Source organism: Bombina bombina, chromosome 1 (genome assembly GCF_027579735.1).
Source record: "Bombina bombina isolate aBomBom1 chromosome 1, aBomBom1.pri, whole genome shotgun sequence".
Lineage (NCBI taxonomy): Eukaryota > Metazoa > Chordata > Amphibia > Anura > Bombinatoridae > Bombina > Bombina bombina.
The window spans coordinates 550,770,209-550,789,997 of NC_069499.1; positions in this window are offsets into that span (position 1 = coordinate 550,770,209).

Sequence of the window (19,789 nt, forward strand, 5' to 3'; positions counted from 1 at the left end):
GAGCAGGGCCAGACGCTTACCTGAAACCTCTATCTCCCCATGGCGGCACTTATGAGCAGAATTCTACCCTTCAGATCTTAATGACTGTCCGAAAGTACCAACTCAGGTGGAGAGAGAGGCCAGGCAGGTACCATATGCAATTGACAATTCTGTGCACTTTAGGTGGCAACCACAGTACCCTAAAGATAGCATTACCTGACTGGCTACCCCTAGGCCTACAAGACCTCCTCTCGACTCAGGGAAGGGGGATACGACCCGAAGGAAGGGGGAAGGGGAGGTGGAAGTGACCAGCCTAGACTAGCTAGGCCGGAAAGGGGGAGTCTTGAGGGGTTAACACTTAAGTATACACTGAACTAGTTAATAGCTATAACCATTACTGTAGAGAAAACCTGCAAGGAATAAAAATGGTTAGACAAACAGTAAAGCAATATAACACTCCACTCTGGGCTGAGAGCTCAAAGGTGCAGCTAAATTTTGCAGAATAAGAGGACAAGCTGGTACAGTAATTAAGGCTATGCAGGGGGCCAGGAACAGTATTTTAGAAATGACTATGATATGGGGAAGGGGATAGGAATATGACCCGCCAACAATATCTTGGCGGCAAAGGGAGGAGAGGACACACCTATGATGTAGAGAGGAGAATTGAATATGTAAATATACCTTGGTCAGGGTTAACTACAGCTTCAGTATGATAATAGGGGTTTATAGCTTATTGTATATAATATGGCGTGTTGCGCAGTGCAAAAATGTAGCAGGTTAACTATAGATGTAAAGCAATATCTGCCAGAATAGCAGCTGATTTTAAAATTAAGATTGAATGGGGAGATATCCAAAATGCATCTGGGACAATATGAATATAACAAGTTAATACTTTAGAAACCTGCAGGAGAAAAGCCACAGTGTTAATGCAGAATATTAAATTACACTCCACCTCAAGCTATGTACCCAAGAACAATGAAACTGACGCAGCAGCTTATATTGGAGGAAAAGGAACTAATATATTTAGGTCTTTGGAGAAAGGTTTAAGCACAGTCCCACAATAGTATGGAGGTTATTTAGGGATCAGAGAAAGATGTCACAGTCAGAACTCCTTAATTTGTATCAGCTGCTCCTCTGAATACATTGATACCACCTATGCATAGGTTTGTTGTGTTGGTTGGGGTTTGCAATACCAAACTTCTGACATGTGTTTGTGATTTTTTCAAATTTAAGATATCTTCTTTAAATATCTTCTTTTGGGGGGCTTTTTTACATACCCCAATTTATTTGCTTGCCATAAACGTGCATATATTTCAGAAGTTGAGACCTCAAGGTATTGTTTTGATGCCTTTGATGCAACTGTTTTAGCCAAAAAATATTGGAGAAAGTGTGTGGTGGTATTTTTTTCATTTTTACACAAACATTGCTTTTTGGCTATGATTTAGGAGAGCCTGTTGTAAGTTATTGCAAAAAGACTCTCCAGGTTGTTTTCTGCAAGACTTCCTGAGTACACCTAATCCCTCCATACATAGGTTTGCCAGGATTTTGGGAGGTATTTCTTCTGATAGGCCTATCTTTAGTCTAAGCAAAATATGGCCATATTGTGTGACTAAGTTCCCAATATTATTTAAAAAGAATAGTTGTCTCTTGATGTATTTGCAGGCAATTTTTTGCAGCAATTCAAAAAATATGTTGTGCTTTTGAAAATGGATGTGCGCTGATACCTTTTTGTTTGTGTAATTACTGAGTCATATTGGCAGCACTCCCAGATGTGGATTTAAACTTTTTTGTAAGGTGTGCTAAAAAAACAAATTTTGTATTTAGTTTGGGGCCTATCGCATACCCCATTTTTATTTATTGTCATGAAAGTGTATATTTTTTTAAATGTTGATACCCCAAGGTATTGTATATGGTGTGCTTTGATACCTTTGATGCAACCATTTTAGCCAAAAAAAATTGGAGAAAGTATATGGTGGTAATTTTTTAATTTTTATTTTTACACACACATTTCTTTTTGACTATGATTTAAGAGAGACTGTTGTAAGTTATTGCAAAAAAATACTTCAGGTTGTTTTCTCTAAAGCACCCTGAGTATACCTATGTCCCCATGCATAGGTTTGCCAAGATTTTGGGAAGGTTCCGTTACAATTTTATGTAATGTTAGTTATTAAAAGTGAGAGTATTTCTTCGGATAGGCCCATACCCCATTTTTAGTTATTGCCATGAAAGTGTATATATTTGAAATGTTGACACCCCAAGGTATTGTATATGGTGTGCTTTGATGCCTTTGATGCAACCGTTTTAGCCAAAAAAAATTGGAGAAAGTGTATGGTGGTAATTTTTCAATTTTCATTTTTACACACACATTGCTTTTTGACTATGATTTAGGAGAGACTGTTGTAAGTTATTGCAAAAAAAAATACTTCAGGTTGTTTTCTGCAAGGCACCCTGAGTACACCTATGCCCCCCATGCATAGGTTTGCCAGGATTTTCGGAAGGTTATGATACAATTTTATGACTTGTGATTTTAGTCATTAAAAGTGAGAGTATTTCTTCTGCTAGGCCTATCATTAGTTTGGGGCCTATTGCATACCCCAGTTTTATTTATTGCCATGAAAGTGTATATTTTTGAAATGTTGACACCCCAAGGTATTGTATATGTTCTTTGATGCCTTTGAAGGAACCGTTTTAGCCAAAAAAATGTAGAAAGTGTATGGTGGTAATTTGTCAATTTTAATTTTTACACACACATTGCTTTTTGACTATGATTTAGGAAAGACTGTTGTAAGTTATTGCAAAAAAACACTCCAGGTTGTTTTCTGCAAGGCACCTTGAGAACACCTATGTCCCCCATGCATAGGTTTGACGGGGGTTTTGGTAAAAAAAAAAACAGCCCGAATTTTAGAAAAAAAGAGTAGTGAAATGTAAAAATTTGGCACAGCGAAAGTAAAACAACAACCAAAAAAAAACATCTAACAGTAAACATAACCAAAAAAAAAACTGCAAATGTATTTATTTTTTAAAAATGGACCATTGTATGGTACCACTTGAAGCAGTCCCCAATGGAGAGTCCAGGCTGTCCAGGTCAATCAGGACAGTGATATATGGTGTCCCTTCTCTGCCCCCTCTTGGTACAGACTCTACATTTTTTTTTGTGGTTTCTGCTTTGCGGCAGTAGGGGGGGGATTTTAAAAATAAAATGGGCAGCCCCAACTCTGCTCTCTCCCATTACCACCCGGGGAGCAGGTGCATCTTGGTACAAAATCCCCGAAATGATCTGGAGCTGAAAAAGTAGTTTGCTTTTTTGAACAACAAAAAAGCATTGTGGGTTGCAATCTGCATTAGGTAAATTGCAAGGCCCTTGTCTTCCGCATAATAGGTAAGGCTGCAGCAGCTGATCTGCCAAATCAACCACACCCATATGCCGGTTATAAGGCTTGATGCACACTGGCTTCCTTATGATCTCAGCTCTGCCACGTACAGAGAACGCCACCCTCCTCTCTGTATGGATGGTGGTAAGAAGGTATAAATCCTTTTTGTCTCTGTACTTAAGTGCCAACAGCTCTTCTTGACGCAGAGCTGAGGTCTCCCCCCTTCATAGCCGGGTGCGTGCAAGTTGTCCTGGGAAACATGTGCGGTTCTTTTTAATTGTACCGCAAGCTACTGTATCAAAGCAATACAGTAGCTTGAACAAAAGGACACTTGTATAAAAATTGTCTAAGTACAAGTGATACCCTTTGTTCCTTAGGGGTAATATCAGGTCCCAGACAATCTTGCCAGTGGTTCCCATATGTTCTGGGCAACCTGGAGGGTCAAGGTGGCTATCCTTTCCCTCATACACCCGGCAGGCCTGAGTATACCCACTGTCGGTCTCACAGAGCTTATATACCTTTTCCCCATACCTGGAGCGCTTGGAAATAATATAATGCTTAAATCCCAGCCTTCCCTTATACTTCATCAGGGATTCATCAACACATATATTCCTTCCAGGTGTATAAGCCTCTGCAAACCTGGCAGAAAAGTGGGTAATCAGGGGGCGGATTTTATACAGTCTGTCAAATTGGGGATGCTCCCTAGGGGGGTACAGGCTGTTGTCGCTAAAGTGCATGAAATGCAGAATTATTTCATACCTCTTACTCAACATACTCTGGGAGAAAATGGGGGTAGAGCAGATGTGGCTACTGATCCAGTAAGAGCGAATGGAGGGTTTCTTTATTATGCCCATCAGCATAGTCAATGCCCAGAATTTTTAAAATTCTGGCACATTGATGGGGGCCCATTGCTGCTTTGCCAAATATGTTTCAGGCTTTGTAGCACGGAACTGATGGGCATTTAAATTAGCTTGGGCAATGCTTCCCAATACATAATCACCCAGAAACACCTCCAGAAACTGTTGAGGGCTAAAACCTGCAACATCTATATTTATGGCAGAAATTGCTGTGAATGGTGTGATATCTGGCCTTTGGAGATGAGGCATTACCCACTCTTCAGCGGCAATGGCAGCAACACGCCTCCTTCTGGCAGGGGGGCTAGCAGGAGGGCTAGCAGCCACAGATACATCTGAGGCATCTGACTCTGATGCAAGGATGGCATACGCCTCCGCAGCACTATATGTTTTCTGTGACATTATTGTCCACACAAAATTTAAATTTAATTAATTAACAAAATGGCTCTGAAAAGTGTCTTTGGGTCTCTCAAAAAATGACAACAACAAAATGAACCCCTAAAAAACTGTCAAGTTATGGGTTAATGGCTCTGAAAATTAAATTAGCTAAATGGCTCTGAAAAGAGCTTTTGGGTCTCTCAAAAAAAACAACACAAAATTAACCCCTAAAAAAATGCACAGACAGCAAAAAAGTACAGCTATGCTACTGCCAGTGATTTATAGCGATCACTGGTAAGCTAGGGGTTAATGGCTCTGGAAAAAAAATGAATCCCTAAAAAAATGCAGACCGTAAAAAAGTGCAGCTATGCTACTGCCAGTGATTTATAGTGATCACTGGAAAGCTAGGGGTTAATGGCTCTGAAAAGAGCCTTTGGGTTTCTCAATTTTTGACAAATAAATTAAATACGTTTTTCTCTCCTAAACACAGGTCTCTCTCTCTGCAACAAAAACGCAAGTGAGGAGAGGGAGGGAGATCCACACTGATCAGAGTCAATATTTACAAATATTGACATGATCAGAAAAATTGGATATTTTGTTATATTTTTTTTCCCCCTATGATGAGGCAGGCTAGGGACACCCCCAGAGGCCCCATGATGCACTGGAAATCGCCATCTTGGAAGCCTCATGTGGGTGGGGGGCTATATGGGACTTTTTATTTTATATAAAAAAAACTTTTTTTTTTACTTTTTTATTTTATTTTATTACTAAGTGCCTCGACCCACCCAGGGACTTAGCACACAAGCAAAGCATCATAAGCCTGTCCGATCGCTTCTGATGCTCTGTTACACTGTGGAGCGAAACCGGAAGTGATAACTTGTGGGGGAGCGGCACTCGGGAACAGTATTGCAGGATGCCTCAACATCGAGGCATCGCTGCAATACTGTTATAGTGGCTGGAAGCAATATTGATCGCTTCCAGTGCTCCGTTTAGCCGACAACGTACGGGGTACGTCCTCGATAGTTAACTATTTTTTTTTGGAGGACGTTCCCCATATGTCGCCGGTCTTTAAGGGGTTAAAGAGGTTGAGGATGATAACTGGCATACTTTGGAACTTAACCATGTATTTAAGAGTGATGTCCCCAATGCAAAACTGGGGGTGCTATTCCAGGATATGGAGCATCTCAAAATTAAAGAACTGAAACTTAGATGAGACAAGTGGATACTTTCCAAATATGTGGCTCTGAAAATGATACCCAGGTGTCTACGCATAACCATATTTCCTACATAAGATGTGAAAGACACAGACTTTATTCAACGTTGGAATTTTGTCTTGACAGAATGTTCCTTGAGATTAATTGCACTGCACATTGAGTACAAGGTACAAGTAACCAGGTAGTCTCCCTACATAATACATAGGTTAAGAGCATTCTTAAGGGCTCATACCAACTTGGGGCTAGGCCCAAAACAAATGCATCTATTAATCTAGGAGAGCCCAATTCCCTTCAACCTCCACCCACACTACACCTGAATATCAAGAGCTACTCAACACGGATACACAGGTTTTTCATTGGGCACCCAGACAACCATGGGGGTAGGGGCTGTATGAGGAGAGGGAGGGACGGAAGCAACAATGGAAGGAGGGGCAACAGAGGCAGAGGTGGAGTACTCAGAACACGAACACAGAGGGAAATCAGAGATACATGTTACGAGGGAACAGAGGCCAAACAACAAAATACAAATGAATCAGAATATGGTTATAAATCTTTCCATAGTGAATCTCACTGAGGTAGAAATCAAGGTACTGGCATTAGGTCTTGGTTTTGTTCCATCGCGTGATTTTGATTTATTTCAAACCATATTGGATGTTAACAGATTGGTTAGGGATCTGACCCTCAAAAAGTACTTTTATCATGTAGAGCATGGGGAAGAATCATACCCAGTTATATCTTCCAACTGACAATCGAACCCACAAGACATGCTGTGGACATTTAATGACATCTGTACTCTTACTTCTTTGGAAGATCTATCTTCTTCGGACCAATCAGTAGATCGTAGGGGTAGATCAAAGAACAGACCCATTTCCAAATCTAACTTTTATCCCCTCCAAGCGAGTGGCAAATCACTTGAGGTCTTTTTTTATGAAAGAACAGTTGAAGACCTTACCAAATTATCTGAATGCAGACAGAGACAGGTGTTAAACCTGTCTAGGACAGAGAGAGAAACAGTTACAGCCCAACAAAATAATATAGATATTATTATTAACACATTCTAACAAGGGGGGCAGTGTAGTTGTAATGGATAAATGTACCTATGTGGAGGAGGCCCTGAGATAACTGGGTGACCCAGTGTCATGACCCAGCCTGGAATTGAACCTGGGACCTGTTTCTATTTCTGCTGCTGTTCTTTCCCAGCCTGTTGTCTTGCCTCTCTGCCACCAGATGGCTTGATCACTGGCTAAGAATATTGGGTTTTTCTGTTTGCTGAAACTTTGGCTCTCTGGCTCCACCTGCTTACAAGCTGAAACAAATCAGATAATCAGCAGCCTGCTATATTTGGGAGGTTTGCTTGCAGTTCTGGGCCTTGACATTGAGTGTTATACTCTGAAAGACCCTCTGGTCCTGTTTCCTGAGTGAAATACAGATATGTTGGATTTCCTGGTTCCTGATTTCTGCTTAATTTCCTGACTACTCTTCTGGATATTCCCTTGGCACTGTGTTTCTTTTCTGGACTGATTTCCTGGAAATTGATCTTGCCTAATTCTCTATTTCCTAAAGACTGACTCAGGTACTTTTGCTTGCTTGTTACCTGATACTATAGAGTTCCAGTTTGCAGTCTATGCAAGTTTCCTGTTTGTTTTTACACAGTTCCAGTCTACAGCATATGCAAATATCCTGCCTGATATACAAAGATCTACATTCCTGCCTGTATTACACAGTTCCAGTCTACAACATATGCAAGTATTCTGCCTGTTATAAAAAGCACTGCATTCCTGCCTGTTATTACACAGTTCCAGTCTACAGCATATGCAAGTATCCTGTCTGTTATTGCAAAGCCCTGCATTCCTGACTGTTATAACACAGTTCCAGTCTACAGCATATGCAAGTGTCCTGCCTGTTATACAAATCCCTGCATTCCTGCCTGTTATTACACAGTTCCAGTCTACAGCATATGCAAGTATCCTGCCTGTTATTACAAAGCTCTGCATTCCAGCCTGTTATTACACAGTTCCAATCTACAGCATATGCAAGTATCCTGTCTGTTATTACAAAGATCTGTATTCCTGCCTAATACTACAGCCTATAGACATTGTCTTATCTAATTGCATATCTCTGCATTGCTAATTATCCTATACATAAAACCATCACCTTTTATTTCCTAAAACCTTGTACCTGTTTAATTATGCCAAAAAGGAAAGACACACGCAGACAAAACACAACTTTAACCCCAGAACCTGAGACCACTGCACAACAGCTCCCAACTCCTGAACCTGCTCCCTTGCAGAGTATGACACCCAGAAATATATATCCGTTTAGGAGGGGATCCCACTGTACAATTTAAGACACTACTTGCCTTCTGGATGATGGTGTGGAGATGGGTTATATTATATAGATAAATCCACCGCCAGCCAGCTGATTGCGGACCACCCGCTGTCACCCATCTTTCGCCATCTTCCGAATGTCCACAAGAGTCTAGTTAATGTTAAAGGTAGACCTATCGTGGCAGGAATTGGGTCCCTTTTGGAACCCCTTTCTAAGGTTTGGTCTAAATATACTTTGTGGTGGGTATAATGTACATAATGTCTATATCTACTTGCATGATAATGGTGTATTATAGAGGGAAATGGCAAATATATACATGACAGTGTTTACTTGTATGACAAAGGTCTATATATTGCTTATGGATATGGCTATCCCCTTATCAGGCTGATACTGAGGATATACTTATACATCATCTTACTGTATTGGCACATGGATCACTGTACACATGATGTTAAAATAGGTACAGATGGTCAGTAAATAGTGCAATTAAGGTTTATTTTATTTTATTTAAAACATAAGCTCTCTGGAGGCACCATGATACTCTGCCATCTTTAAGTTCCCTTGTTCTCTGTGTATACTCTCCACACTACAAATTTATCGTTTGAATATGTCCAACAGCTGGTAAATCCGGCATGCTAGGAGTTAATTTGTATCCTATTAACTGACAGCCAATGAGATTGTGTTTTCAAACCTTTTTAAACACCAATTACCTGCACATAATTATGTCTATGATTATGGTCACCAAGATCAAAACCGGTTAGACCTTTTTTTCACTTGGCTGGATGCTTTGTTGTATAAAGACCAGCACTTACTTTGCGTTGCTACTATTTTAATTGAGGAATAAAGTTTCATCTTCTAATCTACTTCGTTGTGAGGCTGAACTTTTTTGGAGTGCATATCCTTGTTTTTCTTATATTAAATTACGGAGCACTGGGGCTCCTGCAGCACCCTTAACATTGGAACGCCCCCGAGCCATTGGCTGAGTTGCATATAGGAGTTGCCTTATATGTCTTACATCATCACGTTTGGACGGATACCGCTAGCACTGGGGATTCGAGTAGTGATCAAGCCGGCTGCAAGCTGTAGGAGGAGCGGGACCGCATCCATCTAAAGCTTTTCAGTGCTAGAGCTTCTGGATTTCAGAATGGACACTGCAGCTGGTTAATGCTGGTGTAGCCCTTTGTGAAGTGGACACCACTCATATTAATTTTGGTTATATCCTGTTATCATGTTTGCCTCCACCTGGGGACATATACATTAATACACAGGAGTATTTGAGAGAGACATCCCTGGCCCCCTATACAGACTGAACTTTTGCTACAGAGGTAGGAAATCCTCTTCACTAACTTGTCTTATATTGGTGGTAAAGTCTCTCTGTCATAACGTGACAAGACAGATTCTTTGGTGTTTTGTATACACGCTTTAATACAGGCTTTCCCTGAAGGGTAATTTTCTTATAATTTTGTACACATTTACCCAGTCTACCCTGTTGGGGGAACTTACACATGTTACAAGCCTTTGGTAGCAGCAGTAATCCTGGCATGTTTCTAATTTGAGCAGTGGCAAACATAGTAAGTGCTGACTCTTTTCTTTCATGTAATTGGCAAGAGTCCATGAGCTAGTGACCTAAGGGATATACAATCCTACCAGGAGGGGCAAAGTTTCTCAACCTCAAAATGCCTATAAATACACCGCTCACCACACCCACAATTCAGTTTTACAAACTTTGCCTCCTATGGAGGTGGTGAAGTAAGTTTGTGCTCGATTTTTATTATTTCTTCTGTGATAAGCACTTCTAAGCATTCTGAAGCCCAATTCCTCTCAGAGTACAGTGTTTGTCAGAGGGATGTGAAGAGAGTAATGCCTATTTGATTTTATGCTTTCCCTCGCGGGAAATCTTTTCAAGGGTTCTCTGTTATCAGTCGTAGGGATTTATCTCCTACCTCCCTTTTCAGATCGACAATACACTCTTATATACCATTACCTCTGCTGATAGCTTTCAGTACTGGTTTGGCTATCTGCTATATGTGGATGGGTGTCTTTCGGTAAGTATGTATCATTATTTAAGACACTCTCAGCTATGGTTTGGCGCTTTATGCATAAAGTTTTAAATATATGTATTTTACTTAAATGTTCCATGAGTCAGGTCTATGTATATTTCCCTTTGTAGTCTGGCAGTTTCGTTATGGAAATCATTATTTAGGAAGTTTTTCTTACCTGGGGTATAGTTTTTTCAATTTGACTTGTTTTTTCATTTAATAACTTACGGGCAAATTAGGCTCGCAAGGGCGCAAAATGCTGTTATTTATTGCATCATTCTTGGCGCGATAATTTTTTGGCGCAAGTTCGTCATTTCCTGCGTCTTAGTTGACGCTAGGTTGTTTGGTGCGAAATTGTGTTTGTTATGATGCGATTTGCCTCATTTCTGGATGTTTGTTGGCACCAAAAAATGTATATACTTCCTTTTATGTCATGCGTCATACTTGGCGCCAAAACATTTAGTTTTATTTTACCCCACTTCCTATATGCCCCTTGCCTTCTTTATCCTCAGAGGGCTATGCCATTTGTTTGTTTGTTTTTGCCAATTTAAGCATTTGCATTTTCCCCCATTCCTGAAACTGCTATATGTGGAAATAAGATATTTATGTTTAAATGTTATTTTTTTCTTTTACATTTCTCAAGATGTCTCAATCTGATCCTGTCTCAGAAGCTGCTATAGGAACCATGCTGTCTGAACACAGTTCTACCACAGCTAAGTGTATCTGTTGTAAGCTAGTGGAGATTATGAGGCATATTTATCAAGCTCCGAATGGAGCTTGATGCCCCGTGTTTGGCTCGCCAGAAACAGCAGTTATGAAGCAGCGGTCACAAAGACTGCTGCTCCATAACCTGTCCGCCTGCTCTAAGCAGGCGGACAGACATCACCGGAAATCAACCCGATCGAGTACGATCGGGTTGATTGACACCCCCCTGCTGGCGGCCTATTGGCCGCGAGTCTGCAGGGGGCAGCGTTGCACCAGCAGCTCTTGTGAGCTACTGGTGCAATGCTGAATACAGCGAGCGTATTGCTCGCCGTATTCAGTGAGGTCTGTCGGACCTGATCCGCACTGTCGGATCAGGTCCGACAGACCTTGATAAATAGAGGCCCATATCTCCAGCTGTAGTGTGTAACAGTTGTCATGATAAGCTTTTGCATTCAGAAAAGGTTTCTATTAGTGCTGGTACAGTATCTGTTGTTCCTTCAACATCTAAAGTACATGATATCCCTATTGATATGAAAAATTATATAAAAGGCAATGGCTGCTATACCGCCTTCAAATAAACGTAAAAGGTCTTTTAAAACTTCTCATAATACTGATGAAATTTGTAATGACCGGCAACATACTGATATATCCTCCTTTGATGAGGATCTCTCTGACTCGGAAGATCCTACTTCAGACATTGACACTGATAAATCATCTTATCTTTTTAAGATTCAATATATTGGTTCTTTGTTAAAAGAAGTGTTGATAACTTTGGATATTGAGGAGTCTGGTAAATGTTTAAATTCTGTCTATAAACCTCCTGTGACTATTCCTGAGGTTCTTCCTGTTCCTGATGCTATTTCTGATGTGATTGCTAAGGAATGGTCTAAGCCTGGTTCTTCTTTTGTTCCTTCAAGGTTTAAAAAGTTGTATCATTTGCCAGTGGCTAAATTAGAGTTTTGGGAAAAAGTCCCAAAGGTTGATGGGGCTATTTCTACTCTTGCTAAACATACTACTATTCCTATGGAAGATAGTACTTCTTTTATGGATCTTTAGATAGCAAAATTGAATCTTATCTAAGGAAAGCTTATTTGCATTCTGGCTATATTCTCAGACCTGCCATTTCTATGGCTGATGTTGCGGATGCATCAAAATTTTGGTTGGATAGCTTAGCACAACGGGAAAAAGACTCTGATTTGCATAGCATTGTTTGTTTGCTTCAACATGCTAATCATTTTATCTGTGATGCTATTTTTGATATCATCAAGATTAATATTAAATCTATGTCTTATGCTATTTTAGCTAGAAGAGCTTTATGGCTCAAATCATGGAATGCTGACATGGTATCTAAATCTAGGTTACTATCTCTATCATTCCAGGGTAATAATTTGTTTGGTTCCCAGTTGGATTGTATTATTTCCACTATTACTGGGGGGAAGGGAGTTTTTTTGCCTCAAGATAGCTTCTAATCGGTTTTGTTCCTTTTGTCAGAATAGAGAACAGAAAACCCCTCCTTCCACTAAGGACTCTGGCTCCAATTGGAAGCCATCCTCGAGTTGGAATAAATCCAAGCCTTATAAGAAACCAAAGCCAGCCCCCAAGACTGCATGAAGGTGCGGCTCACAATCCAGTTCGGCTGGTGGGGGGGGGCAGATTGATATTATTTAAAGACGTTTGGGCAAGTTCCATTCAGAACCATTGAATTCAGAATATTGTCTATCAGGGGTATCGAATAGGTTTCAGAATATGACCTCCTGTAAGAAGATTTTTTCTCTCTCACGTTCCAACAAATCCTGTGAAAGCCCAGGCTTTTCTGAAGTGCATTTCAGATCTAGAGCTGTCAGGAGTAATTGTACCAGTTCCAATTCTGGAACAGGGTCTGGGTTTTTATACAAATTTATTCATTGTCCCGAAGAAGGCAAATTCCTCAGACAAGGGTCACCTTTTTAGGTTTCCAGATAGATTCAATGTCCATGACTCTGTCTTTAACAGACAAGAGACAAATTAAATTGGTTTCTGCCTGTCGAAACCTTCAGTCTCGATCATTCCCTTCAGTGGCTATGTTCATGGACGTTTTAGGTCTCATGACTGCAGCATCGGACGTCCCCTTTGCTCATTTTCATATGAGACCTCTGCAGCTTTGCATGCTGAATCATTGGTGCAGGGATTATACTCGGATATCACAAGTGATATACTTAAATACCAACATTCAACTCTCTCTGTCCTGGTGGTTGGACCATCATTGGATTCTTCAAGGGGCCTCTTTTGTTCATCCTTCCTGGACTGTGATTTCAACAGATGCAAGTCTCACAGGTTGGGGAGCTGCCTGGGGGTCTCTGACAGCACAAGGAGTTTGGAATCCTCAAGAGGCGATGTTACCAATCAATATTTTAGAACTCCGTGCTATTTTCAGGCTCTTCAGGCTTGGCCTCTATTAAAGAGAGAATAGAATAGAGAACAGAAAACCCCTCCTTCCACTAAGGACTCTGGCTCCAATTGGAAGCCATCCTCGAGTTGGAATAAATCCAAGCCTTATAAGAAACCAAAGCCAGCCCCCAAGACTGCATGAAGGTGCGGCTCACAATCCAGTTCGGCTGGTGGGGGGGGGCAGATTGATATTATTTAAAGACGTTTGGGCAAGTTCCATTCAGAACCATTGAATTCAGAATATTGTCTATCAGGGGTATCGAATAGGTTTCAGAATATGACCTCCTGTAAGAAGATTTTTTCTCTCTCACGTTCCAACAAATCCTGTGAAAGCCCAGGCTTTTCTGAAGTGCATTTCAGATCTAGAGCTGTCAGGAGTAATTGTACCAGTTCCAATTCTGGAACAGGGTCTGGGTTTTTATACAAATTTATTCATTGTCCCGAAGAAGGCAAATTCCTCAGACAAGGGTCACCTTTTTAGGTTTCCAGATAGATTCAATGTCCATGACTCTGTCTTTAACAGACAAGAGACAAATTAAATTGGTTTCTGCCTGTCGAAACCTTCAGTCTCGATCATTCCCTTCAGTGGCTATGTTCATGGACGTTTTAGGTCTCATGACTGCAGCATCGGACGTCCCCTTTGCTCATTTTCATATGAGACCTCTGCAGCTTTGCATGCTGAATCATTGGTGCAGGGATTATACTCGGATATCACAAGTGATATACTTAAATACCAACATTCAACTCTCTCTGTCCTGGTGGTTGGACCATCATTGGATTCTTCAAGGGGCCTCTTTTGTTCATCCTTCCTGGACTGTGATTTCAACAGATGCAAGTCTCACAGGTTGGGGAGCTGCCTGGGGGTCTCTGACAGCACAAGGAGTTTGGAATCCTCAAGAGGCGATGTTACCAATCAATATTTTAGAACTCCGTGCTATTTTCAGGCTCTTCAGGCTTGGCCTCTATTAAAGAGAGAATCATTCATTCGTTTTCACAACTGTGGCATATGTCAATCATCAAGGGGGGACTCGCAGTCCTTTAGCGATGAAACAAGTATCTTGGATACTTTCTTGGGCGGAATCCATCTCCTGTCTAGTTTCTGCAATACATATCCCAGGTGTAGACAATTGGGAAGCGGATTATTACAGTTGTCAGTCTTTACATCCAGGGGAGTGGTCTCTCCATCCAGATGTATTTTGTCAGATTGTACAGATGCGGGGTCTCCCCAAAATAGATCTGATGGCTTCCAATCTAAACAAGAAGCTTCCCAGGTACAGTACCTTTCCAGGTCCAGGGATCCTCAGGCGGAGATGGTGGATGCGTTAGCAGTTCCTTGGTTTTACCAACCTGCTTACATTTTTCCGCCTCTAGTTCTTCTTCCAAGAGTGATCTCCAAGATCATATTGGAACAATCGCATGTGTTTCTGATAGCACCAGCATGGCCTCACAGGTTTTGGTATTCAGATCTTGTCCAGATGTCCAGTTGCCAACCTTGGCCACTTCCTTTAAGGTCAGACCTTCTGTCTCAAGGGCTGTTTTTCCATCAGGATCTCAAATCGCTAAATTTGAAGGTATGGAAATTAAACGCTTAGTACTTAGTCATAGAGGTTTCTCTGACTCAGTGATTAATACTATGCTACAGGCTCGTAAGTCTGTTTTGAAGAAGATTTATTATCGGGTTTGGAAAACCTATATTTTAGTTGAAATAATTTTTATTAACTCCTCTCCATCTCCATCAAACACAGGGATCATACAGACATTCCATGCTTTGGGTACATCAGATATCACAATACAATAATTTCTTAACATAAGGGTGTTAGTCTCTGAGGGTTTCCCAACACATGAGTCTCTCGACAGTTCGTATGCCTCATCCCTAGCTGACACATATGAAGAATTTGACAATTAAATGTGTTTTTAACTTATATTCTCAAAACTTTATTCTTCGAAGTCTCCTGTGGAGATGTTTTTCTTGATAAATTCTCCCCCTGTTATTGCTCTTCCTCAATCTCCTTTAGAATAATACCCTTCGTAGGGAGTAGAACATTGTGGGGGTTGTGCTCTCATTATTGTTTCAACATAAATTATCAAAATATAAAATATAAACAAACTAATCCAACAAATTAACAATATAGAAACATTCATAGAGTTATACTATGTCACTGTACCTTTTATATTCTCCTTATCTATATATTACTTGCTCATCTAGGAGTGCTTCTGTCCAGGACCCGAATATCCCTTCCAGTCAACCCTTTCCCCTCTCTACCTTTTTAGCTATAGGGTACACCTCCTCTTCCCCTCAGTCTCATGCCTTTTTTTTACTGGTTGTAGGGTGTCACTATTTAGTATTCTCCATTATCCAGTAGAACCAGACTTTTTGGAACCAAGGTTCTATGTCTAGCACTTTTGCTGCTGATTCATACATTGAATATGTTGCCTGGATTCTAGCTAGAACCTCTGCCCACAACGGTATTTCCGTCTTCCAATATTTTGCTATTGTTATTCTCGTTATAGTGCACAGAATCCTGATGAACACATTTATGTGTGTGTTAAATCTAGCTATATTCTCATGTAGTAGTGCCTGTGCTGGGGTAAGAAAAATCTGTTCATTCAGTATCTTGCTCAGTAATGTGGACAGTTTTTGCCATATATTTCTTACTTTATTGCATTCCCACCACATGTGGAAGTAGGAACCTGCTGTTTTACAGCCTCTATAACAGTGATTATTGCTCCCTTTGACCATATGGGCCGTTTTTGTTGGTGTCAGGTACCATCTAAAAGATGTTTTCAGTATATTTTCCCTAAGATCTGCACTTATAAGTCCTTTACTAGCCTGAGAAAACATTTCATCCCATTTATCTATTTCAATCTCTTTACCTAGATCTCGTTCCCATTGTAACATTACTGAGGATTTTTCTCGGGTCTTAATCTCCTGAATAGAAATATATAACCTAGAAATTGCCTTTTTAGGTCTAGTGGGGGATGTGCATAGGAGCTCTAAAGTCGTCTGTCCTTTTTGTGGCCCCTCTGTCCCTATGTATTCTCGTATGGCTGACATCGTCTGGAGGTATAGGAACCAATGTAGCTGGATGGGCTCAAGTTTTTGCTGAAGTTGATTATATGTCAACATCTTACCCTGGTATTGTAGATCTGCGACCCTATATAACCCTTTATTTTCCCATTTCATGACTCTACACTTGAAGTCGTCATTTACTATATATTTCAGTGGTATTGTCAGTGAGTTTACAGGGACCATCCCTCCCCTCCGGTTGGTAGTCGTCCACTGTTGTCTGGTGAGCAGTGTGGTTTTATTTAGATATAAAGCACGGGATTCCCTGAGATCTTTGTCCCATAGGATGCCATCTGGCGTCTCTTGGTTCAGCATTTCTGCTTCCAGAGCAGGCCATAATATGTTTGTCTGTCGCCTCCCTAATATCGAATTTTGGGCTAATCGAGCTGCTGTATAGTAGTCATGTAGATTGGGGACTCCCATCCCTCCCAGTTGTCTATGTCTATCCAAAATATGGAGTGATATTCTCGGGTGTCTATTATCCCTCAGAAATCTATGTATATCTTTCTGGAGATTCTCAAGGTCTGGGATATTGATTTTGATGGGAAGTACTCGAAATATGTATAGAATTCTAGGCAGAATTGTCATCTTCACTGCAGACATTCTGCCATTCCAGGAGAACCCCATCTTCCTCCATTTCCCTAATTCAGATCGGATTGCCTTGAACAGGGGAGTATAATTTGTGGTGTACAGTTTAGAGGAATGTGTAGTTAATTTAATCCCCAAGTATTTTAGCCCCCCTAGCGCCCATTGAAAATCGAAGTTAGCTTCTATCAGTTTGATTGTATGTTTTGGGATAGATATAGGGAGTGCCTCGCACTTATCAGCGTTGATTTTATAGCCCGAAATTTGGGAAAACAAATCTAATGCCTGGTATAAAAAGGGTAAGGATTTTAATGGGTTAGTTATTGTGAGTAGCACATCGTCAGCAAACAGGGCAATTTTATGATTTATCCTCCCCACCTCCACCCCTGATATGTCTGGGCAATTTCTTATGTATGCTGCTAGTGGTTCCATACATAATGCAAAGATCAAAGGCGAGAGTGGGCATCCCTGTCGTGTGCCACTGAGTATGTGTATCTCTTTAGATTGGTGTCCTATCGCCCTAACCTGGGCTGTTGGTGTCGAGTACAGACCTCTAATAGCTTGTAAGAATCTTCCATTAAATCCCATTGTTGTGAGCACTGCCATCATATATTTCCAATCTACTCTGTCAAATGCCTTCTCCGCATCCAGTGATAGGATCAGAGAAGGCATTCCCTTGTCTTGAAGATAATCTATTACCGACACCATTTTACGAATATTATCCGGGGCTTCCCTATCCTTAATAAATCCAACCTGGTCTGCATGTATAATAGAGGGCAAAATATGTTTTAATCTATTGGCCAATATTTTGGTAACTATTTTGAGGTCTTGATTGATAAGAGAGATCGGTCTATAGCTAGCACAGAATTTGGGATCTTTCCCCTGTTTCGGTATGACCACTATCCTGGCACGAAGGAGGTCCTTAGGTATTTCCCCTCCCTCCATAATATGATTTGCGAATATCACTAAGTGGGGCACCAGTATCTCCTTAAATGCTTTATAATATTCCCATGGGAATCCGTCAGGTCCTGGGGCTTTACCTGGCTTAAGTTCTTTAATAGCCGCCAGCACCTCCACCTGTGTGATTTTGGCGTTTAGGGCCTCCCTATCTTCTTCAGTTATTGGCGTTAGTGTAGCTTTTGAGATGAAGGAGTCGAAAATCTCTCTTGTGGAGGAATTATGTTGAACTTTTAAGCCATCATATAACTCGCTATAAAACTGAGCGAATGTATCAATAATCTCCTGAGGGTGGGAGGTCATCTGACCATTGGAACTTTGTATCTGTGGTATAGCTAAAGCCTTGTAATTATCGCTAATTTTCTTCGCTAAGTATTTGTCTGGTTTATTGGAGAAAATGTAATAGTTTGTTTTTAGTTTATGTGCAGCTCTTAGAGATTGCTCATTTAATAGTGAGTGCAGTTTCTGTCTTTCAGTAGTAAGTTGCGTCAGTATAGCTTTCGACTGAGTCTGTTTATGTAGTGTTTCTAAAGATTTAATTTCTGCCTCAATCTGCTTTAGGTGGGCCTCCCTTTGTTTCTTGTATTGAGTCTTCTCCTTAATGAGGATCCCTCTCAGCACTGTTTTATGTGCCGCCCAAGGCGTGATCGGGTACACTGTGGAATCTGTATTAATCATCCAATATTCCTCTAAGTTTCTATGTATGTTATTCTTTACTAACGGATTCTTCATACAGGATGGATCATATGTCCAGGTCTTTGTTCTATGTGGATCTGAGAGATTACCTAACTTTAATTGTGTAATGGAGTGGTCAGACCATACGCATGGGTGTATGTCTATAGATTGTATTGTGGGCTGCAGGATCTGACTTGTAAATACATAGTCTATTTTACTATAACTATTGTGGGCTGATGAGTAGAAAGTCGTATCTCTAGACCCTCCATTCAATGCCGTCCAAGTGTCTTGCAGAGTATGTTGCTCAAGTGTGCCTAGTATACTTTTAACAGCTGTTTTTTGCCTATGTTTTTTCTTTGATGACAGGGTGAGGTTTTGTTTTACTAATGCCTGAAGGTCAATGTTAAAATCTCCCGCCAGTAGTATTCGCATTCTCGACCAGCTGGTCAATAAATGTGAAACCTTTTCAAAGAATTTATCTTGTTGCTCGTTAGGAGCATAGATATTGCACAAAAGCACATCCATGTCCCCCATCCTACCTATCAATAAGAGATATCTACCTTCCCTATCTGATATGGTTTCCTTGTGTAAGAATGGTATGGATGAGTGTAACAAGATAGAAACTTTTTGGAATCTAAGGTGGAGTGGAATTGTTGTGGATAATCTTTTGCCCAGTATTTAGGTATGGTATTTCTAAGAAAATGGGTTTCTTGTAAGTAAATGATAGTGGCCCCTAATCTTCTATAGTTAGTCATAGCCGTCCTTCTTTTAATGTCCGTGTTAAGACCTCTCGCATTGTGCGAGATTAACACAATCCTAGGGAACGCTATTGTCTCTAATATGGGTATGTGTCAATCTCTTACCCCTCACCGTCCGCATTAGCATGAGATGTAACAGTCTATTGTCACAAGGGTCGCCCTCACTACTCTTCCAGTATTCTAGGGGTTTTTGGTTCTCCTCCCATCTCCAGTATTTCCCTAAAGCTGGCTCCTCTGATGAGTAAATATTCAGTGCATAATATCGTACAACTCTATATAACGTACATGTGAACAAACATATAATTAACATTAACTGATACTGACATACCTTTAAGATAAACATGTGTCAAAACCAACATAAATAATGGCAAACAGGTGATCTTACCAGAAACCATAGCATATTTTTCTTTTTTTTCCCTAGTGTGTGAAATAATTACATCAGTTCTTTTAAG